General features: G+C 32.0%; 2 non-coding genes and 1 pseudogene across 2 annotated transcripts; 1 reads left to right on the top strand and 2 right to left on the bottom strand.

The window, feature by feature from the left end:
- Positions 1 to 239: 239 nt before the first annotated feature.
- TRNAD-GUC (transfer RNA aspartic acid (anticodon GUC)) lies at positions 240 to 311 on the bottom strand. The gene has a single exon. It is a non-coding gene; the product is annotated as a tRNA-Asp (tRNA).
- A 4,759-nt stretch (positions 312 to 5,070) lies between these two features.
- LOC131657756 (uncharacterized) lies at positions 5,071 to 19,796 on the bottom strand (annotated as a pseudogene).
- Positions 12,964 to 13,071, top strand: LOC131593816 (small nucleolar RNA R71). Its single transcript, XR_009281195.1, has one exon. It is a non-coding gene; the product is annotated as a small nucleolar RNA R71 (small nucleolar RNA).
- Positions 19,797 to 22,821: the final 3,025 nt, after the last annotated feature.

Below are 22,821 nucleotides of genomic sequence, written 5' to 3' on the forward strand. Positions count from 1 at the left end.
TTATTAAGAGAGTGTACTGTAAATATATAATTGTGACATTAGAGTAATAATAATTGTAATTTTCTGTTTGGAAAAAAACAAGAGCAGCCCAAATAATGAGAGAGAGCCCACGATCCAGAAAGAAAAAGCAAAAGAGCTAACAGTTAAACGACGTCGTGTTTAGGAATGAATTCAAAAACGGAAAAAAAAACGCTAAACGACGTCGTTTTGACGCAAAACACAAATAAAATGAAAAAATTCGCCGTTGCCGGGGATCGAACCCGGGTCACCCGCGTGACAGGCGGGAATACTTACCACTATACTACAACGACTCAGTTGTTTATTTTTTGTATCGTTTGTTATTAATATATTTTATGCAAACCATCATCATCAAGATAACACTTTTGTGGCTCTGGCTAAGTTCCCTTACATATCTCATTCTCATCCGTCTGTTTATTGTTTCATTTCATACTGTTACCTTCAAAATAATCTCCAATTAATGAATACTCACTACTACCACCACTACATCATTATGCATTCCAACTAACAACATTCTTCCACCCAATTTTACATCCAAATTCAACAATTACTCTAAGTTCTAACATAAACTCCTTATAATAATCTATTATTTTTTTAATAAAATAGCACCAACACTACTATAAATAAATCTTATTAGTCACCAAAAAATTCATTAAACAAAAAGAATATAATCTATTTGAATTTAAATAATTAAACAACGCACTAAAAAAAACTAATAAAATTATAATCTCATTATTAATTACAAAGTATCAACAAAGTTACAAAATATGCATGTCATAGATTTTTTTTTATAATAAAATTCAAATCTTCAAAAAACTTCCAACTAAAATAAATAAACAACTAACATTAATATTAATATTTAGCGAATCAAATATTGCACATGTTAAAAATTTAATAATGTATACAATAAATAATTGAACTTTTAAAATACTCCCCGAAGCTCACCTAATGGATCAGGGTGCCTGCGCAATTGAAATTTTTGGTAAAGGCAAAATATGTTAACACCGATGTCTTTACAACATCTGTCTTCAAACTGAATAGATTCACCAGACTCAAAATTGATACTTAATTAAGATTGCAGAATGATAAACAACACAAAGAATTGTTAACAAATTTCAGTGCAACAACACCTAATCTGGAGGCTACCAAGCTAGGAAGGAAATCTCCACTACTGATTGTATCAATTCAAAGCTAAACAGTCTAAGTTTACAACTTCTCACTTAATCACTATCATGTGCAACTTTTACCTAGAAATCAACATCTAGATATGAGAAATCATCATCCCACTTCCTAAATCACCTCAGTGATATCTAACAGTCTCAATCCCAGTGACTACATCAAGAAAAATCTAACAAGAAGACTGTTCTTCCAAAATAAAGCTTCAAGAGTGAGAACAATACTCAAATCATAACATAAAGACTTCTAGGTGAGAATATTTTGTCTACCACAAGTATCAGAAGATAAAAGGGTGACATAAAACTACACAAAAGACTCTCAAACTTGCAACTCTAAGCCTCCCCTAATTTAAAAAATATAAAAAGTTCAAATTACATTAGGTCAGGACTTCTCTTTAAATACACCTCTGTTGTCCATGGGCTTCGAAATCTGCATTCAGATATTTCTTGATCCAAAAGCTGAGTGATGCACCAATTGTGCAGATAAATCTCCTTAAATCTTGGAACACAAATATCAAGTTTCATAAACTGTCTTATCATCTAATTTTGACAACTTGTATACAGCTGGAGATATAAAACTTGTTCCGTATTAAATCTTCTTGACCTGTAAAAAATACTGAGATATATCCAAAGACGCTTAAAAAAATTTTCTATGATGGATTGCTAGAGTAGAGAACTATTTGGGTTCAAGGTTTATTTTCTTAAATATTTATTTGAGCCGAAAATCATATATTTGAAAATTTGATTTTAATTTTCTTAATTTTTTTCATCAGAAACAAAATGCATGCAAGATCCGATAGAATAATCTCGCACCCAACGTTTGATCTTCCCCAAGATTCAATAGATCGAAGATCTAAAATCTAAATCCTTAGGGAATTTGATTTTTATCTAGATCTCTAGGGAATTTAATTTTAATTTTAATTTTAATATTATGTGTAAACAATGTAATATTTTGGGTAAAGTAAATAATCTTCCCATGTATTGTCAAGTGTTTGAAAGGGATAGTAAGATCATCCTGGGATATTGCATTATATTTTTATCAAGTCATTGCATGTATTGTCAAGTCTTTGCATGTGTATTTTATGTTGTTTATTGACATTCTCCACTTTTTTGAGTCATAACAAATTTTTTGAAAATCGTATACATTGCAGAGATTTGGAAAACTTCGTAAAATTGGTACCGTGTTAACACAATAGTCTCCTGAATACGAAGATTGATTTGAATACTTATTATGTTTTAGCCTTAAATTCTTACCCCCTTAGTCACACTTAGGTAGTTTTACTTGCAGTCAGCTCCGACTTAAGCATACTTTACGTAAGGAAGCCGATGAATATAAGTGAATGATCCTAAACTTTTATTTACTATGATAAATTTAAAATAGGTAAATGAGCCCCTAAGTTGGGTGACCTTCACAGGGTCACTTAACCCAACGGTTGTGAAACCTGCAAAAATTATAGAGAAACTCGTTGTTATTGCTGGTTCAGTGGTTTCTGGTACTGAACTTGGTAGGGTGGATTACAGTCTGATCTCCCGTAACTACGATAGAGTAAGCAAAAGGGTTACACCGTTTAAAGTTCCAGAACCCCGAGCAAAAAGTTCATAGTCACTAACCGGTCGCCTTGCTATGAGTATGTACGAATAACAAACTTAATATGATTGCACGAGGATGAAAAAGGTGAGGAAAAGGGGTGAGAAAGTTAGACTTAGACATAATAAACATGATTCAAATTGGTTTGTATAAGAGAGAGGCTTATGATCGCTAAATATGCGATTATGTGTTCTTACGATGTCAATAGTATATAAGTAGTGTGTGTCGATACAAATAGCCTACAATGAGTATCCGCACGCAAATGTTGTTCACTAATCTGGATTCTATGATAGCAACTTGCTTTAGGACAAAAAAAGGTTTAAGTGTAGGAGAGTTTGATGACACTAAATTACACCATATATTTGACTCAATTTATGCATGTTTATTGATCATTTATTTTATATTTCCACTGTTATGTTGGTATTCTATTTATGTTTCAGGAAATTTACAAATTAAAAGTCGATCGCAGAGAAACGAAGAAAAACATACAAAAATGAGAGAAATAAATTTCATTGTACTCGTGGCGACCACCATGGCGTTCACCATGGAGGTAGCCACGACCAACCCACGTTCTTAGATCTAGCCCTTCTGTTTGAGCCTTCATTGGTGTTTCTTATTTTCATGTAAATATTCTTTGCTAACTTGTAAATATTGGCATCAAGAAGAGAAATTTGTATCAAATGTTTTACTTTTAAGTTGAATCATAATCAAATCGTTCAAAGACAAATAACCTGTTAGTTACCTTATTTTGTAAAGAGTCTGTTCGATGTAAAACAACATAGGAAAATGAATGTCTTGCATAGAAGACATTGAATTGAACATTTAATTATAGAGTAAATATCACAAGAATTTTTTGAAGAGCTATTAATAGATAATAAATAAGCTATTCACAACACTTAATTCTCTCAAAGTCAATTTTATTCTTATGAGTTTAGTAAGTAACAACTGCTCCGTCCGTCGTAAATTATATAGTGCAAGATTGCAGCTGTATACAGTTAACAATGCATGCATCAGAAAGGTTTATAAGTGTCAAGCACACTTTTAGTAGCACCCTAAGTATTGTATCCCCGCTCTAGTAAAAATTAAAAACTACTTATAGAATTGAAAAATATATTTTTAGATGTATTTCATTCACATTCGTTTTTCAGTCAAATCTTAAGATTGTGATAAAAGAAAATTACGAAGTATAATTGTCACATAATTCTTTCATATTTATTGGAAGTAAATTGTGTTGTAGATTTTTTTATATTAATAATGGCAAACATGTTTATTATTTAAAAAAAAAAATATTTTCAATCACAAATATTCGTCATTTTTATGTATATGTAAATATTTTGTCTCATTTTTTTTAATATCCATGAATAAAAAAATTTATCTCATAAATTTATTTATATTAATCAGTAACAAATATTTATTTTATAGTATTTATGTATCAATAATAAATATGTATTGTGTAATTTTTTATATTTATCAATAATCAATACAGTAGAAACTCTTTAAATTAATTCTCGGTAAATTAATAAACTCTCTAAAATAATAAATTTGTCCGGTCCCGACTTGGGCCAATGTAAAAAATTGAAAAACTCGATAAAATAATAAGATAATAATTTTTCGGGAGATCCCTTTATAATTTTCGGTCCCAAAAAAATCATAAATTAATAATTCATAGAAACTGAAAAAAAAAATATTACACTATTGAAATATGATTCAATAGTTGTATGTTTTCCTTTAAAGCTCAAAGTTCAGGTCAAAGTCATTATTTATTTCCAAAGCATATGAACACACTAATTACTAATTTACGTTGAGTCCCGAGGTTCGCTGCAACGTAGACATAGACTAATTTGCCTTTTTGTGTAGTAAGTACAATATAATTACTTAAAAACTCTTTAAATTAATAATTACTAATTTATCGATAAATTAATAACTCTCTAAATTAATAAATTTCTCCGGTCCTGACATTATTAATTTAAAGAGTTTATACTGTATATGTATTTTATTTTTTTAATTATTATTTATAATAGTGGTAGTAGATATTAAATTATTATTATTATTATTATTATTATTATTATTATTATTATTATTATTAGGGAAATGCTAATTAGTGCCCTCAGGGCAATAATTAAGACTTTAAAAATAGTAAATTTATCTCGGTTATCTGCGTATTTAATGCCTCGAAAATTGAAATATTAAATTTTTTATAAAATATTTTCTTTTTTTGAAATGATTAACCATTGCCCTGAGGGCACTGGTTAGCAGTGGCGGAGCCAGGACCCTCGCTCAGGGGGTGCAAACCTTTAAAATTTAATTAATAATTATAATATTATATATTCAAAAAATTACATCGTACTCAAAGAAATTACATATTCTCTATAATTGTCCTCTACGCGGTCTCAAGTTTTGAAACCGTTGAATAATCAACTCATTATCAACTTTAGAGAACACATCTTTCTCAATATAAGTTACAAGACAATTGTTCATCCACTCATCTCCTATTCGGTTACGCAATCTAGTCTTCAAAATCTTCATAGCAGAAAAGGATCGTTCAACAGTTGCTGTGGCGACAGGTAAAATCAATGCTAACTTCAGAAGTTTATAAAGTAATGGATAAACAATATGCCTTTTAGTTGCAACCAACTTTTTCAAAAGATCACTTATTCCTTTCAAAGATGCAAATTCAGCACTCGTACGCATATCAATTATGTAAGTCTCAAGTTGATTATCAAGCATCACCAAACTAGTCGGACAAAATTCACTTGGATAAAAATTTGCAAATTCCATCAATTTTGCCTTGTCAAAAGTAGAGAACAAGTTACTTGGACACAAACAAACCATACAAATGAGCAATCGACTATTTGTCTCATTAAAACGATTGTTAAGTTCTTGAAGCTGCATGTCCACAACAGTATAAAATAATTCAATGCGATAGTGATTCCTTATTGTGATAGAATGAGAATCACTTCCACGCTTTGATATACCACTATAGAATATATCATCCATATTCGGAATGTCAATATCATGTTCAATGCAAAATAAACATACCTCTTCCAATAAAGGTTCCCACCCATCATCTCTAAGATTTTGTAATCTTTTCTTTGTGATGTTAACCAAGTTCATGGCACTGACGATGTCTTGATCTTTCTTTTGCAATGCTTGAGACAACTCATTTGAAATACCTAAGACATTTTTCATCAAATGCAAAGTGAGTGCAAAATTAAAATTATCCATTAAAAGTAAAAGACCATTTGCTTCGCCTCTTGCATCTTTAGCGGACACATCATCTCTCAAAGTTTTAAGAACACCTGTAACAGAACTATACATCAATATCAAATTCACCAAAGTGGCATAGTGAGAACTCCAACGAGTATCAGCAGGTCGCTTGAGGCTAGTTTCTTGATTCAAACCTTTTCCACTAACAATTTCTCCATTTTCCAAAGCATCTCGAACCTTAATCATTTGTCTTTCATGTAGCATGTCATTCCTTTTGCAAGATCCCCCAACAACATTTAATAAAGTGGATATTAAGCTAAAAAGAGAGCAAACTTGAAGGTGATCTTTAGCAATAGCAACTAATGTAAGTTGCAATTGATGAGCAAAACAATGTACATAAAATGCACATGGACTTTCCTTTAATATCAAACTCTTAAGACCAGAAATCTTTCCTTGCATGTTACTCGCACCATCATAACCTTGTCCTCGAATTCTAGAAGTAGTAAGTCCATGTTTGCATAACAAATCATCTATGGCCATTTTCAATGACAAGGATGTTGTAGTTTTAACATGAGCAATACCCAAAAACCGTTCAACAATAATTCCATCTTTGTTAACATAACGCAAAACAACAGCCATTTGCTCCTTATCAGATATATCCCTGGATTCATCAACAAGAATAGAAAACAATTCATCTCCAAGGTCATTAATAATTGCTTTGGTTGTTTCCAAAGCCGCCGCTTTAATGATATCTCTTTGAATTGATGGAGAAGTCATTTTTAGATTTTCTGGAGCATTTTCTAATACAACTCGTCTCACTTTCTTTTTTTTTGTCAGCATACCATCTAAGCATTTCAAGGAAGTTTCCTTGATTATAAGATTCTATTGATTCATCGTGACCACGAAAAGCCAACCCTTGCTTCAATAGATAGCGAAGACAATCAAGTGAAGCTGTCAACCGCCTTCGATACAAGTCACGAGTTTGTTCAGATTGTTTAGATATCACAACTTCAATATGTTGATTTTGATTCATCAAATCTTCACATTTCTTCCAAGCAATGTTATGAGCGCAATTAGGGCCTCCAACATGTGATGCAAGTTTAGCTTTTTTATTCCAACTTGTGAATCCCTCTGTTACAAATGTATCACCACCCGACTGCTTTCCAAAATCGGGTCTAAAAAGATAACAACATAAACAAAATGCGGCATCTTTATCTATACTATACTCTAACCAATTTCCAAATTCATTAAACCATGAGGAACAAAATCTTCTCATTAAATTTCCAATTCTTCTTTGGGGAAAATTGTGTTGAGTAGGTTGACATGGTCCTCTTTGTAAATATGTTCGGCGTATTATCTCTTGATCATTCGGATGATATGCTGACATTTTTGGCCGTTTTCCAGGATCTGATGGCAACTCTTCCAAATTACACTCAATATATTGCTGCCAAAAATAAAACAACTAAAATATAAGGCAAAATAATTCTAAACACTAACAAAATGGTATTAATACTAACAATCACTAACAAAAACTAATATTATATAACTATTATTATTTAACTGAACACTAAATAAACAAACTATAATTTTTTTCAAATTGATTCCTAGATAATATCAAACATTATATTAGACAGGGAGCAAACATGTTCAATTTATGCTATAAGATAAACCAGGTTCTTTAAATACTATAAACATGTTCAATTTATCCTATACAGCTTTTTAAATATTATATAGCTTCTTTAATAGCTTTTTGATAAAGACAACCAAACATTTCTCTCTAAATGTGTACCAACAATGATTTCAAGTCTCCAACTTGTTCAATTTATCCTATAAAATAAACCAATTTTATCACATTAAACATGTTGAGACTTGAAAGTATAGAAAATAAATTAAACAGAGAGCAAACCCAAAAACCCAAAAACTCAGAGCAAACCCAAAAACTCAGTAGCATTAGAATTAAATTACAACAATGGAAAAAGTTGTTCCCCAAATAAGAAAATTAGCAAAACTGTTCCAAACATAATCTGTAATCTTATAAATGGTAGATTAAAAAAAGGGGAAAAGAAAATTTTACAAAACCCTAAAATAAAATTTTAAAATTGATTACCTTAATAGATGTTTAAATGATGTTGAATGCTTGATTAGAGAGTAGGAAGACGAGAGTTAAGTCATGGTGGTGGTGCCGGCGGCGCCGCTGCTTCCGATGAACAAGAGAAGAGAAGGAGAAGTTTTCACGTTTTTGGGAGGAGAGACTTAGAGAGAGAAAGAAGTTTAGAAAGAAGTGAAAATTAGTAAATGAAATAAATAAATTAAATTTAGGTCATTTGAGTGAGTCAAGGGTGCAAAAGTTTTTTTTCAGGGGGTTCAAAATATAAAAGTAATAGGGATATTAGTGCAATTATTTTTAATCCAGGGGGTTCAATTGAACCCCCTCATTATACGCTGCCTCCGCCTCTGCTGGTTAGCAAGACCCCTATTATTAATATTATTATTTATTTTTAATGTAGGGGTAAATTAGTAAAAATATAATTAGTGTTTGTGCTTAGAGTTGTTACCAAGATGACATGTGATTATGGTTGTCATCAAGACAAATTTGGATTTATATTAAGTAGATAAATTATTGTTATGACCTTAAATTGTTCTTCATCAAATTCTTTGTACCATCGTCATCAACTTGTTGGTGATATGTAATTTTTTACACACCACAATTGTCGTTTTACCTTTTTTGTGTAAAAGTAACTGTTCATTGTGTTTGTTCATATATACAAGAGTGAGAATATATCATACCGATCGATATGCGTATATAAGTTAGCCTGCGTCAAGACTAGGTTAGCTAGATTGAACATTTTTGAAATAGAGAAAGACTTGGGCATTTTTAAAAAAAAAAAAACCCCATTGAGCTAAATAGTCCAAGCTAGTTAGCATTAAAAAAAAGGAAAATTCTAAGGTGAAGTCATCAAATTAACTTTTTTGGTGAAGTCCTAAATTTGGCCAATCAGAAAACAGTGTTGACTTTAAATTTTCTAGTATTGACTTAGTCAATGTCGCGTAGGATTATATGGCGCACAACATTATTGTGTATCCTCTTCTGTGTACCTCATAGATCAAAGTCTTTAATCTTCATCTTCTACATCTTAATCCAGATTTTCAAGTTCATCTTATATATCTATAAATCTCTAGATCAATCATTAACAGCATGAAAACACATTTAATTAAGATTTTCAAAAAATCAATTCAAGAACTTTCATGAGCTCAAGAACACAAAAATGACAAAACCATGATTATTAACTGTTTCAAAAATTCATAATACATATAAGAGTATATCAATCTAAATTTTAATTATTCTTGTAGAGTTTAGTCTATAATTTACAAAACCTAAGAAATTTTTTAATTCAATGTGAAGTCCAAAAAAAAGTTTTAAATCATATGTTCTCCAGATATTTTTTTAAAGGAGAATACTTAGATACAGTTTATTAGGTGTGGTTTGTACTATTTTTCAATGAAAATATGACAAGTGTATAATTTTCTCTTACATATATGCATTTTTCTCCTATTTTCACTCCTTAAATGATGTTAAAGTACACTTGTCATATTTTCATTGACAAATAGTATAAACCACATCTAACAAATTGTAGGTAAGTTTCCTCCTTTTTAAAATCATATTATATCTTACTATATTGATTTTTTCTTCGGTGTTCCTATGTTAATCAAGTAACTCCATTCAAATTTTCATGATTTTTTGTTTGTTTATTATAGTGGAAGAGATATGTCGTGACATGGTTAATGGATTGTTTATTTCACGGGGTATTGAAAACTATTATTTATTAGAGGTTAATCATCTTAATAAATTAATTATTTTCATTTCAATAGTTAAATTAAAGAGAAAAAGATTTTAAAAATTAAAAATGAAACTTTAAAGAATTTTTTCCTCAATTTATAGGCATTTATGATACTAAAATTTATTAGTTTTTTAGCGAAGCTATCTTAATTTATTTTTACTAAATAGTGATATTTTTACTCTTAAATATACTTTTATGATTTTTTTAAAGATTAACCCGCATATTTACTATCATCCATTAAACAAAATAAATTAATCATTTATAATATATATTATTTATATCTTATAATAAATCAAATACTCTATTATTACATAACTTTTAAAATATTATTCAAAGTTTAGTAACTTACAACTAAACCGAATATAACTTACAACAAAAGTTTATTTTGCAATTTTATTTTTCGTAAAGGATTATGTAATTTTAAAGGATATATAGAGATAGTTAATAATTATTATCATATCAGTAAAAAATAATAATAAAAATAATAATAATAATAATAATTTAAAAATTAAAATATAATTTATAAGGTTCAATTGATGTGTAAAATAAAATAGAAATTATATCTATTATTCATATAAAAAGACAATACTATTAAAATAATTTATAACAAAAATCAAATATTTTGATGGTTCTAATGCTTTAAAAAAGAAAAAATATTTATAAACATAAATATAGAAAGAATGGAAGTGCATTTTTAGAATATGCAAATGCATATCTATTACTTAATCTATTATGATAATAATACTCAATAAATATCGTAACTGATAATTTTCATATTTAAAAATTGTAAATTTCTTTATTAAATTTTTATTATAAAAAAAATTGTGTAACCCATTTAGACAACACATAATTTTTTAAAAATGTAATTAAAATAATATATATTTTTATATTTTTGTTGAAAAGTAATTTTAAATGTATGTATTTCATTTTTTAATATTTATATATTATCATCAATATAGTTATTAGTTACAATTTCAGTATTCATTAAAATAAAAATTAAATGAAATAAAATAAAATAAAATATAAAAAGTAAGAATTAAAGTTAAGATATTGGAGAGTTTTATTAATAGACAATTGAATAAAAGTTTTATGAGATATAAAACCAAATATTTTATTATGAGAAAAAATATACACTTTTATTTCATTTTTTTAAATGAATAAGTTATTTTTTAAACATAGAAATTTGTAAAATAGATGAAAAAAAGAGGAAAATAGAAAAAATAGAATTAGATTATAGCAAGAATTAATTTAAAATTATCTACTTTATCGTAAAAATTGATTACTCAAATTATATTTAAATTTTATTTTGATAATTTAAAATTAAAATTATATCAAATTATAGCAAGAATTAATATATATATATATATATATATATATATATATATATATATATATATATATATATATATATATATATATATATATATACACACACACACACACACCCAATGTGACAAGGAAATGGAACTTCTCCTAGTTTTACACAAGGTTAACTTGGACACATCTTTCCAGAATTTTCTCTAAGTTGGCAAGGCAGTTCTTAAAATTGGATCTGCTGACTAAGAAGTCGTCCATGAAAACTTCCATGGTTTTAACGAGGAAATCTGCACAGATTGCCATCATGCATCGTTGGAAAGTTACACAAGCGTTACATAGTCCCAAAGGCATTCATCGATAGGCAAATGTTCCATAAGGACACGTGAAGGTTGTTTTCTCTTGGTCATCCAGGTGAATAGAGATTTGGAAGAATCATGAATAGCCATATAAGTAGCATAAATAAGAGTTCCTAGCCAAACGTTCAAGCATTTGATCAATGAATGGAAGGGGAAATGGTTATTTCTTGTCACTTTATTTAGCTTTCTATTATTTCTGCACATTCTCCATCCGCGGGTAGGGATGTCGTTGTCTTCTTTAATATCCATAACTACAAAGTCTGTTGGGATATTAAGTTGACCAATCCTAATTGGAATATATTCAAGTATACCTATGAGGTATTTGACTGACCGGTCGTCCAATTGGAGAAACATCCTAGTTGGTTGCATATCTCCTAGTTCTAATCTATTACGCACAGATAAAGGCATCAAACACACATTTTTTCCTTAATCAAGGAGTGCGTTATCAATAACATGATTTTCAGAATACATGGTATAGAAAAAATTCCAGGGTCTTTCTATTTTTTTGCTAATCTCTTCTCAGTAATTGCATTGTATTCTAAGGGTTTAGGATCATCAAGCTTGCGTTTGTTTGTTAAGATGTCTTTCAAGAATTTAGCATATGATTGTATTTGTGTAATGGATTCAGTGAAGGGTATTTCAACGTGCAAATTTTCAATCACCTTCACAAACTTCTTATATTGGTTATATTGCTTGGTTTTCTTAAGACTTTGAGGATAAGGAATAGGGGTTTATCAGTGGGGGTGGTACATATGCTTGATCATTCGCCTTTTCTTTATATTTAGTCCCTTCTTCTCTTTGTTTCTCTGGTTCTACAAGTTTCTCTACTACTTGTTCTCCACTTGCAGTTACAACTGGTTCTTTGGGTGGCTCTGGCTTATTGTTATTCAACCTAGGGTTTATAGGGCCATCGTAAGCGGTTTCGCTTCGTAATGCAATAACGTTAGCATGGATTTTAGGGTTAGGTTATGGTTGTCTAGGGAATGATCCTCTAGGTTTGGCTTGGGCAGCTTGTTGTTGTGCTACTTAGAAAATTTGGGTTTCCAACATCTTGTTGTGGGTTACCATAGAATCGACTTTGTTTCCTAATTGGGTGATCAACTCATGTACGTGAACATTTTGATTCATGAATTCTTTATTCTACTGAGTTTGAGTGGTAACGAAATTTTCCACTATCATTTCTAGATTGGAGTTTTGAGGTGCAGCTTGGTTAGGTTGAGTGTGTCTTTGGTTTTGGTGCCCTTGTGGTCTCTAAGGTGCAGTGTTTTGAGGAAACTTAGAGTTATTGTTCTTATAAGAGAAGTTTAGATGATTTCTCCATCCTGGGTTATCTGTGTTTGAATAGATATTTCCTTGGGCATAGTAGACCCGATCTATGATAAGTTCTACTATAAGGCTACAATCGGCAGTGATATGTCCAGGTGTCCCACAAATAAAAGGTATGGATGATTAACCATTGTTCCAACCCATGGTGTGGGCATGCTCTTAGTAAATCTTTGTATCTTTCCCCAAGTGTCGTAAAGAGATTCATTATCTTGTTGAATGAATCTAGTTATTTGGTTCATAAGTGTCATACCCTAATTTTTGACCCCCCTGAGATGACATATCTTCAGGATTTTCATCAAGTCAAAGTAAGTACCCAGAGCAGTCTGACATTCAATCAAGGGTGTTCAAAGACAAGAAAGCTCAGGCAAAGGATCAATCAATAGAAGGATTAGTCTCTAAGACTCAAGAGCTTCATTATTTCACCTATGATTGATTAGACACCCAGTCATCTAAGTACAGAGTTACTCAGGTCACCAGACTAGGATTTTTTGAGCCTATCAAGGACTAAACTCAGGGATCACCTTTGGGAAACCCTAAAAAGCCCTAGGGGACCATTCAAAGACATCAATCATCTTAAAATAACTCATATGACAAGATCCACTGGACATTACACCTCAATTCAAAGTCTACAGTCATCATTGTCCTCTGGTCGACAATTAGGGTTTTTGACCTAATTCCCCAAGATAGTTGACTTTTTAATCAGGGCATGGATCCAAAACTCAAGACATGATTCAAGAGTCTCTACTACCTCAATATAATCCATTTACATCATTCATCTGAGGAAAAGATCTTGATTCTACACAAAAGTCCAAAATCTCACCTTATTTGGAAAAAGTCAACTGTATGGGATCACCATTGACTTTTGAGATTTTTGGTCAAACCATGGCTTTCAAGGATCAATATCATCAATATATGGATATTAAAGTCATTTGACCAAAGAAATTCAAAGAAATTCATCAAGGAGCGAAAAGTCGGGAATTAGGGTTTTTTGAGGCATGGTGAGAACTCAAAATTTCACCTACACAACTCAAAAAACTTCCAACATGAAAGTTGTAGATCTTGCAAAATAAAACAACATCTTACAAAGGAACTTTTTTCAAAAGATCAATCATTTAAGAGTTTTGGAAATTTTGGAGTTTTAGGTCATAAACACTTAGAAATTTTTCTAAGTGTTTTAACCTAGTTTTCTTCCAACTTTGGCCTCATTTTTCACAAATTTGCCAAAGGATTTTGAAGAAACTCCAAACTAATGATTTGAAGTAGATGTTTAGGGCTTTCCAAATTGTGTTCAACCTTCTCCAAATTCATTTTGAGCTAAGAGTTATGCTTGTTCAAAGTTGGCCTCATGAAGTGAAATTATAGGTCATGCATCATTTTGGAACTTTGAAATTTTGTGCACATGACCTCAAATATGGATGTTACACGACCCATAACACATCTGAAAACATGCCATTCATTCATTTTCACCATGCCATGATAATTGAAGAAGATTCTAAAAACAAGAACATGTGATTATGTAATGATTACATTTAGGAATTTATGGCAAATTGATGAATCACCCAAGGAATCTTCTCACCAACCAATTAGAGCTCATTTCTGTCTCAGAATTGTCCCCTAAGATCAAGCAAAATCGAGGGCTAGGGGATTGATCAAATGGAATCAAAATTCTCATCATTGCATAAGAGATATTTGCAAACTTCCTTCATGCTTAAGAAACCAAATTTCTTTCATTAAGCAAACTCACCACAGCCAATTGATCTGCATTCATTTGCCTATAAATAGGAGGGCATACTTCAGTAGAAAAACACACCAAAGCAACCATATTCCTTGCTTTCTCTTTCTCTTCTCGTGCTTATTGTTTTTCAAAGTTCTTTGGCAAGAAGAATCGTTTTCTTCAAACCAGAGCTTATCTTTGGAAAGTAAGCATTCTAACATCTCAAGGGAGGTCATTTGAGGTGATCCAAGCACCTGGATCACTTCTGTAAGTGGAGGAACACCATTATTGCTCTCACTTTGGAGCAGTTGCAGTTGGAGGTCCATAGTGCAATTCAGAAGGTTTCCAATCAAGCCAAGCATCCAGGCACGTTCCATAGGAGGTAGTGAAGCTGTTCAGATGGCTGCAGCTCATCTGTAACTCAAGAATCATCACTCTCCATGTTCACTTGAAGCTCAAATCGAGGGAGGTCCATAGAACAATTCAGGAGGATTGAGGTTACAACAAGCATTCAGTTAGCATCACTGAGTCACAAGGAAGCTTTTGGGATCATTCATACAAGCCCAGTTGCTCTCTATCATCCTCACGACCTCCATTTTCAGAGGTAAGTTTCTGAACTCCACCTCTTTAATTTAAGCATTCTTTAAGAAATAGCTCGATTCTATCTTGTTCAGCATCATCAGAGGATTGAAAACCCTCTATCATCATTCATTTATCTTTCAGTATAGTCATTTAATTTGATTTTTAAATTTTAAGGTTCTTCACGATTTCTGGTAAATTAGTTAGATGTAGTTAATATAAATATATATTAGTTACATATTTAGAATCGTGAGTGAATTTAGAGCAAGTTTCATGTTTACACCTGGACCATTGGTTGAGATTTGAGAGAATCAGAATTTCAAAAATGTTGGAGCTTGAGGTTGAAGACGAAGATGGAGGGTGGCGCCATTTTTTAAATCTCTGAACAGAGTTTATTTTATATTTAATGATATGCGTTTCATAAACGAATGAATAACTTGCCCCAGTGGCCACACATGCGCTCTTAGTCTCCTCATGCCCAAAGTCTGGGGTTCGAATCCCCCTCGCCCCAGACTTTTTGATTCTTTTATTTTTCAATGATTTATCACTTGTTTTGAAACATAACCAAATGAGTGAGAGTTGCTATCACCATACGCGCGTTGGCTCAGTGGTGTGGTTTTGGGTGTGTGACCTAAAGGGCGTGAGTTCAAGCATTGGTGGAGACATTTCTAAATTTTTTATCACTTTTCACACCTATTCTCTTCACAACTTCACATGATTATTTAACCTATCAAATTAAATCATTTTCACTTCATTTTTCACACACTTTTTATTTAATATATATTTTGTGAATAATCAAAAAAAATCATAAAAATATTATTTATTTCATGTATTTTAATTAGGTTTAACATAGTATGTTTTAAAGTGTTTTCTTAAAAAACTTTAAATATATATATATTCATTTTGTTTTAACCTAATTATTTTGAAAATAAGTTTATGATAAAACCCTAATTGTTTAGGTCTTAATTAGGCATAGATCTTTATTCTTTACCTTAATTAAGTTGACTTTTGTCAATTTTCAAAACTGTTTTCAATCTCCGTTTAAATCAAATGATTAAGGTTTTCAAACAACAAAACCTTATATCATTTCGAATCATTTTCAAAACTGCTTTTGTAACCAGTACTGTAAAGTACTGGGCCTCTAATAGAGTGTAAGTCCCAAACACCTTCTCTTCTTAGCTTGTTTTCAAAACTGTATTTTCAAAATCTTCTTTCTGTTTTCAAAACATTCTTCTGGTATTTGAAGGGCATTATTCCCGGTGAAACTCTTCAGATACCTATGTGACCTTTGTCCATCTTCACTTCTTCTGTTTTCAAAAACCCTTAACTGTTTATCATATATATGTTCAACTGTTATCCACCAATTACTGTTGTGGCTCTGTACATACTTCTTCAATGGCCTCCACTCCATCCAGGTTAGGCTTTACAAGCTTTCAATTTACAGTCTTTATTTAAATTACTGTCAAATATAAACTGTGCATATATATTAGTTTAGAACTACGTTTGAGTATAAACCCTAGGACAGTTAAACTATATATATATATTATAGGAATATGGCCTAGGATTGAGAATGTCTTCCCGGTGAAGGCTCTTTCCTAATTAGAGATCTGTAGTTCAAACCCCCAAGATGAATTATTCTCGGTGAAACATCTTGGCAAAAACCTTAGAATCCAAAAAATAGGACACATCCACCCAAAGAGGAATTATTCCCGGTGAAACCTCTTACCCATTTGCTTAGAGCCAAAATAAGTTCAAAACTACATAGCTTTCTCTTGTGCTATAACAAGGACCCTCGATTAGCCTCCTCTTGGGCTTTGTACAAGGACCCACAGGCTTCTTAAAAGCATTTCCAGCTTCCTCTTGAGCTTGTATACAAGGACCCATCAGGTTTCTTATAAACATAGGAACAGGTCTTTAGCCACCTTTTAGCCTACCCTGGTGAGTTTCTTCCAATTAAAACCAGACTCTAAACAAGCTAAGTTTGTCTCAATTTTGCATTGAGCACACCCTTTTGGAATGAGAGACATGGACAGTCTCTGTCACCCTTATCTTCATCAATCTTCCTTAGCAGAGTCTAGGATCTATGTTTATTTTTCCTCAGCATGTGTCAGCCTTCATCTTGGGCTTTAAACAAGAAGTCTCCTCTAGATAATCTTTCTGCCATCATTTCAATAAAAACCCCTGGAAAGGGTTAGCCTCCAAATCAATCTATCATTTCAATAAAAACCCCTGGAAAGGGTTAGCCTCCAACATCAGTCTTTCAAAACCAAAGATTCATTCTCTTAGGAGATAATTTCCCCAAAAAGAGTCAAAATCCCTGGAAAGGGTTAGCTTCCAAAAATCGGTTTTTTAACAAGATAATGTCTCCAGCTGAGTCAAAATCCCTGGAAAGGGTTAGCTTCCATCAGAAAAACAGTCTTTTAATAAATAAAATCTCCTCAGTAGAGTCAAAACCAACAAAAACAGTTAGCCTCAACCTTGGGCTTCATACAAGGCACCAAACAATAAAACTCCCATGTCAAGAGTCAGCCTCAACCTTGGGCATTGTACAAGGTAGATAATAGAGTCTCCCCCGGTGAGTTCTTCATCATTCAGTAGCCACAACCTTGGGCTTTGTACAAGGCAGTTTAAACCATACTTTCATGTGTCAAAGATTCCTAACACCTAGGATCTTTTCCCCATAGAATCATCCATACTCCATTCATTTAAAAGAGTCTGCCACAACCTTGGGCTTTGCACAAGGCAGAAAATAATGTTTTCCCTAGCTAGAGTCAGCCACAACCTTGGGCTTTGTACAAGGCACACAAAATAGAGTCATTCATAGTCTCAAAAATTCAGTTATCTTCAGCAGTCAGCCACAACCTTGGGCTTTGTACAAGGCACACAAATATAGTCTCCCTAAGTAGAGTCAGCCTCAATTCTGGGCTTTGTACAGAACACCAAATAAAAATTCATCAAATAAACACTCTCCAAATAGAGTCAGCCTCAATTCTGGGCTTTGTACAGAACACAAAAATACCCTGTAATTAATCCCCAGTGGAGTCATCTCCCAGAGTCAATATATTAATTAATCAATCAAAAAGCCTCAAGCTTGGGCCTCATACGAGCCAGCTAAAGTCAAATCTTTTATACAGTAGATAGACATAGTTTATCTCTATAGAGAGATATTTTTACTACTCTACCACATTCAAACAAACAAACATTTCAATTTCAATTTTAATCAAGTCTCCCATTTAGGATTTTGAAAGGCATGAGCTGGCAGTAAAACCCAGACATGTGGTAACTTTCCCTAATTTGGATGAGCATCTTTCTTTCATTTAAGAGGCATTTGACTGGTATACTTACACATACACAAGTAAGGTCCCCTTCTTGAATGAAATGAATTTAGTTATTCTGTCACTCTTTTAAATGTTTGTGGTAGAATAGTACAAATACCTCTCTGTAAAGATGATTTCATGCCTCTTTACTGTAAACAGAGATTTAATTCAAAGCTTCAACCTTGAGCTTCAAGCAAGGCACTCAAAAATAATTAATTTACCTAGTTAGTTCCCCGAACTACATTAAGCTCTGACTTCCACTAGGGATATGTAGGCATGAGGTTCACAAGGAATCTCAGCGAGCTAATAAAATACCAAAAATAGTCAGTTTGTCTGTCTGTCTGTCTTTTAAAATCAATTCAATTCCTTCTCCTAACACAAAGGAGAAACTTTCCCAATCATTAGCAATAAACACAATCACAAATGACACAGAGAAGGTTCCTGTAGAGTACTACAGATATGTAGGGTGTTTAAACACTTCCCTATGTATAACCGACCCCCCGGACTCCAGAATTTCTAGTCTAGGTGAAATCCCCACACTTAGCAAACTCTTAGGGTTTAGTTGAGATCTTTTTTCCCCTTTCCTACTCGTAGGACAATAAGAAAGTTCGTGTGATATCGTAGGAAGAACTGAAACAAAATTCCTCCCGCCAAGGGCGCATTCTCCTTCCAAATTTCGCGTGAAGGGTCTAGCGTGCCGTCCTCCCAAGTGAAACGGGGAGGTAAAAAAAAAAACGACACCACAGTAAGGACAACATTCTTACTTGGTGGAATTTATCTAGCAAGGAATACTTTCTTCAGGTCATTCCAAGTGGTAATAGAATTGTCTGGAAGGGAAACTAACCATGATCTAGCTCTATCTCTGAGCGGAAAAGGAAATAAAAGTAATCATATTGCCTCAGGTGCAACACCATTAGATTTCAATGTATCGTCCAGTTGGACAAACACTTTCAAGTGTTGGTTAGGGTTCTCTTTCGCTAAGCTAGAGAATTTATTTTGTTATAACAAAATTTTCTACTATTATTTCTAGATTGGACTTTTGAGGTGCAGCTTGGTTAGGTTGAGTGTGTCTTTGGTTTTGGTGCCCTTGTGGTCTCTAAGGTGCAGTGTTTTGAGGAAACTTAGAGTTATTGTTCTTGTAAGAGAAGTTTAGATGATTTCTCCATCCTGGGTTATCTGTGTTTGAATACAGATTTCCTTGGGCATAGTAGACCCGATCTATGATAAGTTCTGCTACAAGGCTACAATCGGCAGTGATATGTCTAGGTGTTCCAGAAATTTCGAATCCAGGCCGAATGGCAGCTATGGTAGTTATAGGGTTAATAACTAAACTTTCGACTCTTTGAACTAGGGCATCCATTTTTGCGTTCATACGGTCTAGAGTCTAGACCAATAACTTCGTATATGCCTCCTTTCGTTTCTTTCTTCTCTACTGATGCTCGCTCAGCTCCCCATTGGTAATGGTTTTGTGCCATGTCCTCTATGAGAGCACATGCGTAGGGGTATGGTTTATTCATCAGTGCACCGCCAGCGGCAACATCTATGGTCATTTTAGTGTTATAGAGAAGTCTGTTATAAAAGGTATGGATGATTAACCATTGTTCCAACCCATGGTGTGGGCCTGCTCTTAGTAAATCTTTGTATCTTTCCCCAAATGTCGTAAAGAGATTCATTATCTTGTTGAATGAATCTAGTTATTTGGTTCATAAGGACAACATTCTTACTTAGTGGAAAGTATCTAGCAAGGAATACTTTCTTCAGGTCATTCCAAGTGGTAATAGAATTGTCAGGAAGGGAAACTAACCATGATCTAGCTCTATCTCTGAGCGGAAAAGGAAATAAAAGTAATCATATTGCCTCAGGTGCAACACCATTAGATTTCAATGTTTCGGCCAGTTGTACAAACACTTTCAAGTGTTGGTTCGGGTTCTCTTTCGCTAAGCCAGAGAATTTGTTTTGTTATACGATTTACAACAAAACGGGATTAAATTCAAAATTATGAATTGTTATAGTAGGATTCACAATACTAGTATGAGGTTCTTCATTGGAGGGCAAGGCAAAATCCTTAAGGCGCTTACGATCTTGGTCTTCTGCCATTGCTTTCTTAATTTTTCGAAGCAAGTTTCGTGCTCGTACGTATCTTTCTGGTTCAGGTATTGAATCTACTAAAGCTCTGGTACTGCGAGATCTTCGCATCTACCATAAGAAAGGGTTGCCTTAGTCTAGACTGTGTAACAACAGGATTTTGAAATTTGACGCAATTGGTCCCCGAAAATCGCGCCAAAAACTTAATCGGTGCTTTTTACAAGTATACGGATCGTATCAGAGTAATATAAAGAGTGTTGAACCCACAGAGACCTGGTCATCAATCTATCATTTTCTATCCTTAAGGTGTTTATCTAAGGCTAATAAAGTAAGATTTGGATTGCGTAAAATAAAGTAGATTCGACTTAAATTAATAGAAGGAAAAAAATGTTAGAATATGGATCTCATCAATTCGTTGATACTCTCAATGTTCCTAAATTGAATCTATATGGGACAATATTTTTATTTTGAAAATAATCTATAGCATTAAAAAAAGCCATATAGGTTGGTGTACTTAAAGAAATAAGAATTGTAATTTTGTAAAACTATTATCATATTATATTTTTGTATTGGTGACTATTAATTTATTATTTTTTTAAATCTTTTATAGTGATTTATGATAATCAACGTATATAATTTTTTTTTTGCATATTTAAAGTTATTATTATAATATAGAATTGAGATATAATATTATATATTAGATTAATTATCTGAAATAGAATGTTAAATATTAGAATGGATCTTAATATTATAGTTAGGCATTCAAGGATCAAGAGAGATTTAGATGTTGCAAATACTAGATGGATTCAATCTATCTGAATATATTTGATAATAGTGTTAATTTTATATTTTATCATTTGTGATCTATTTTTATGATTTAATATAGTTATATTTTGAAAAATATGAAGTAAATTAAGAAGGTTTGAATTTAATAGAAAACAAAAAATGATTTAAACTAAAAAATAGTTAACAATTAGTATTTTAATAATTGAAATAAAAATTAATTATGAATATATTTTGGTATAAATGAATTATTAAGAGAGTGTACTGTAAATATATAATTGTGACATTAGAGTAATAATAATTGTAATTTTCTGTTTGGAAAAAAACAAGAGCAGCCCAAATAATGAGAGAGAGCCCACGATCCAGAAAGAAAAAGCAAAAGAGCTAACAGTTAAACGACGTCGTGTTTAGGAATGAATTCAAAAACGGAAAAAAAAACGCTAAACGACGTCGTTTTGACGCAAAACACAAATAAAATGAAAAAATTCGCCGCTGCCGGGGATCGAACCCGGGTCACCCGCGTGACAGGCGGGAATACTTACCACTATACTACAACGACTCAGTTGTTTATTTTTTGTATCGTTTGTTATTAATATATTTTATGCAAACCATCATCATCAAGATAACACTTTTGTGGCTCTGGCTAAGTTCCCTTACATATCTCATTCTCATCCGTCTGTTTATTGTTTCATTTCATACTGTTACCTTCAAAATAATCTCCAATTAATGAATACTCACTACTACCACCACTACATCATTATGCATTCCAACTAACAACATTCTTCCACCCAATTTTACATCCAAATTCAACAATTACTCTAAGTTCTAACATAAACTCCTTATAATAATCTATTATTTTTTTAATAAAATAGCACCAACACTACTATAAATAAATCTTATTAGTCACCAAAAAATTCATTAAACAAAAAGAATATAATCTATTTGAATTTAAATAATTAAACAACGCACTAAAAAAAACTAATAAAATTATAATCTCATTATTAATTACAAAGTATCAACAAAGTTACAAAATATGCATGTCATAGATTTTTTTTTATAATAAAATTCAAATCTTCAAAAAACTTCCAACTAAAATAAATAAACAACTAACATTAATATTAATATTTAGCGTATCAAATATTGCACATGTTAAAAATTTAATAATGTATACAATAAATAATTGAACTTTTAAAATACTCCCCGAAGCTCACCTAATGGATCAGGGTGCCTGCGCAATTGAAATTTTTGGTAAAGGCAAAATATGTTAACACCGATGTCTTTACAACATCTGTCTTCAAACTGAATAGATTCACCAGACTCAAAATTGATACTTAATTAAGATTGCAGAATGATAAACAACACAAAGAATTGTTAACAAATTTCAGTGCAACAACACCTAATCTGGAGGCTACCAAGCTAGGAAGGAAATCTCCACTACTGATTGTATCAATTCAAAGCTAAACAGTCTAAGTTTACAACTTCACACTTAATCACTATCATGTGCAACTTTTACCTAG

Source organism: Vicia villosa, linkage group LG3 (assembly GCF_029867415.1).
Source record: "Vicia villosa cultivar HV-30 ecotype Madison, WI linkage group LG3, Vvil1.0, whole genome shotgun sequence".
Lineage (NCBI taxonomy): Eukaryota > Viridiplantae > Streptophyta > Magnoliopsida > Fabales > Fabaceae > Vicia > Vicia villosa.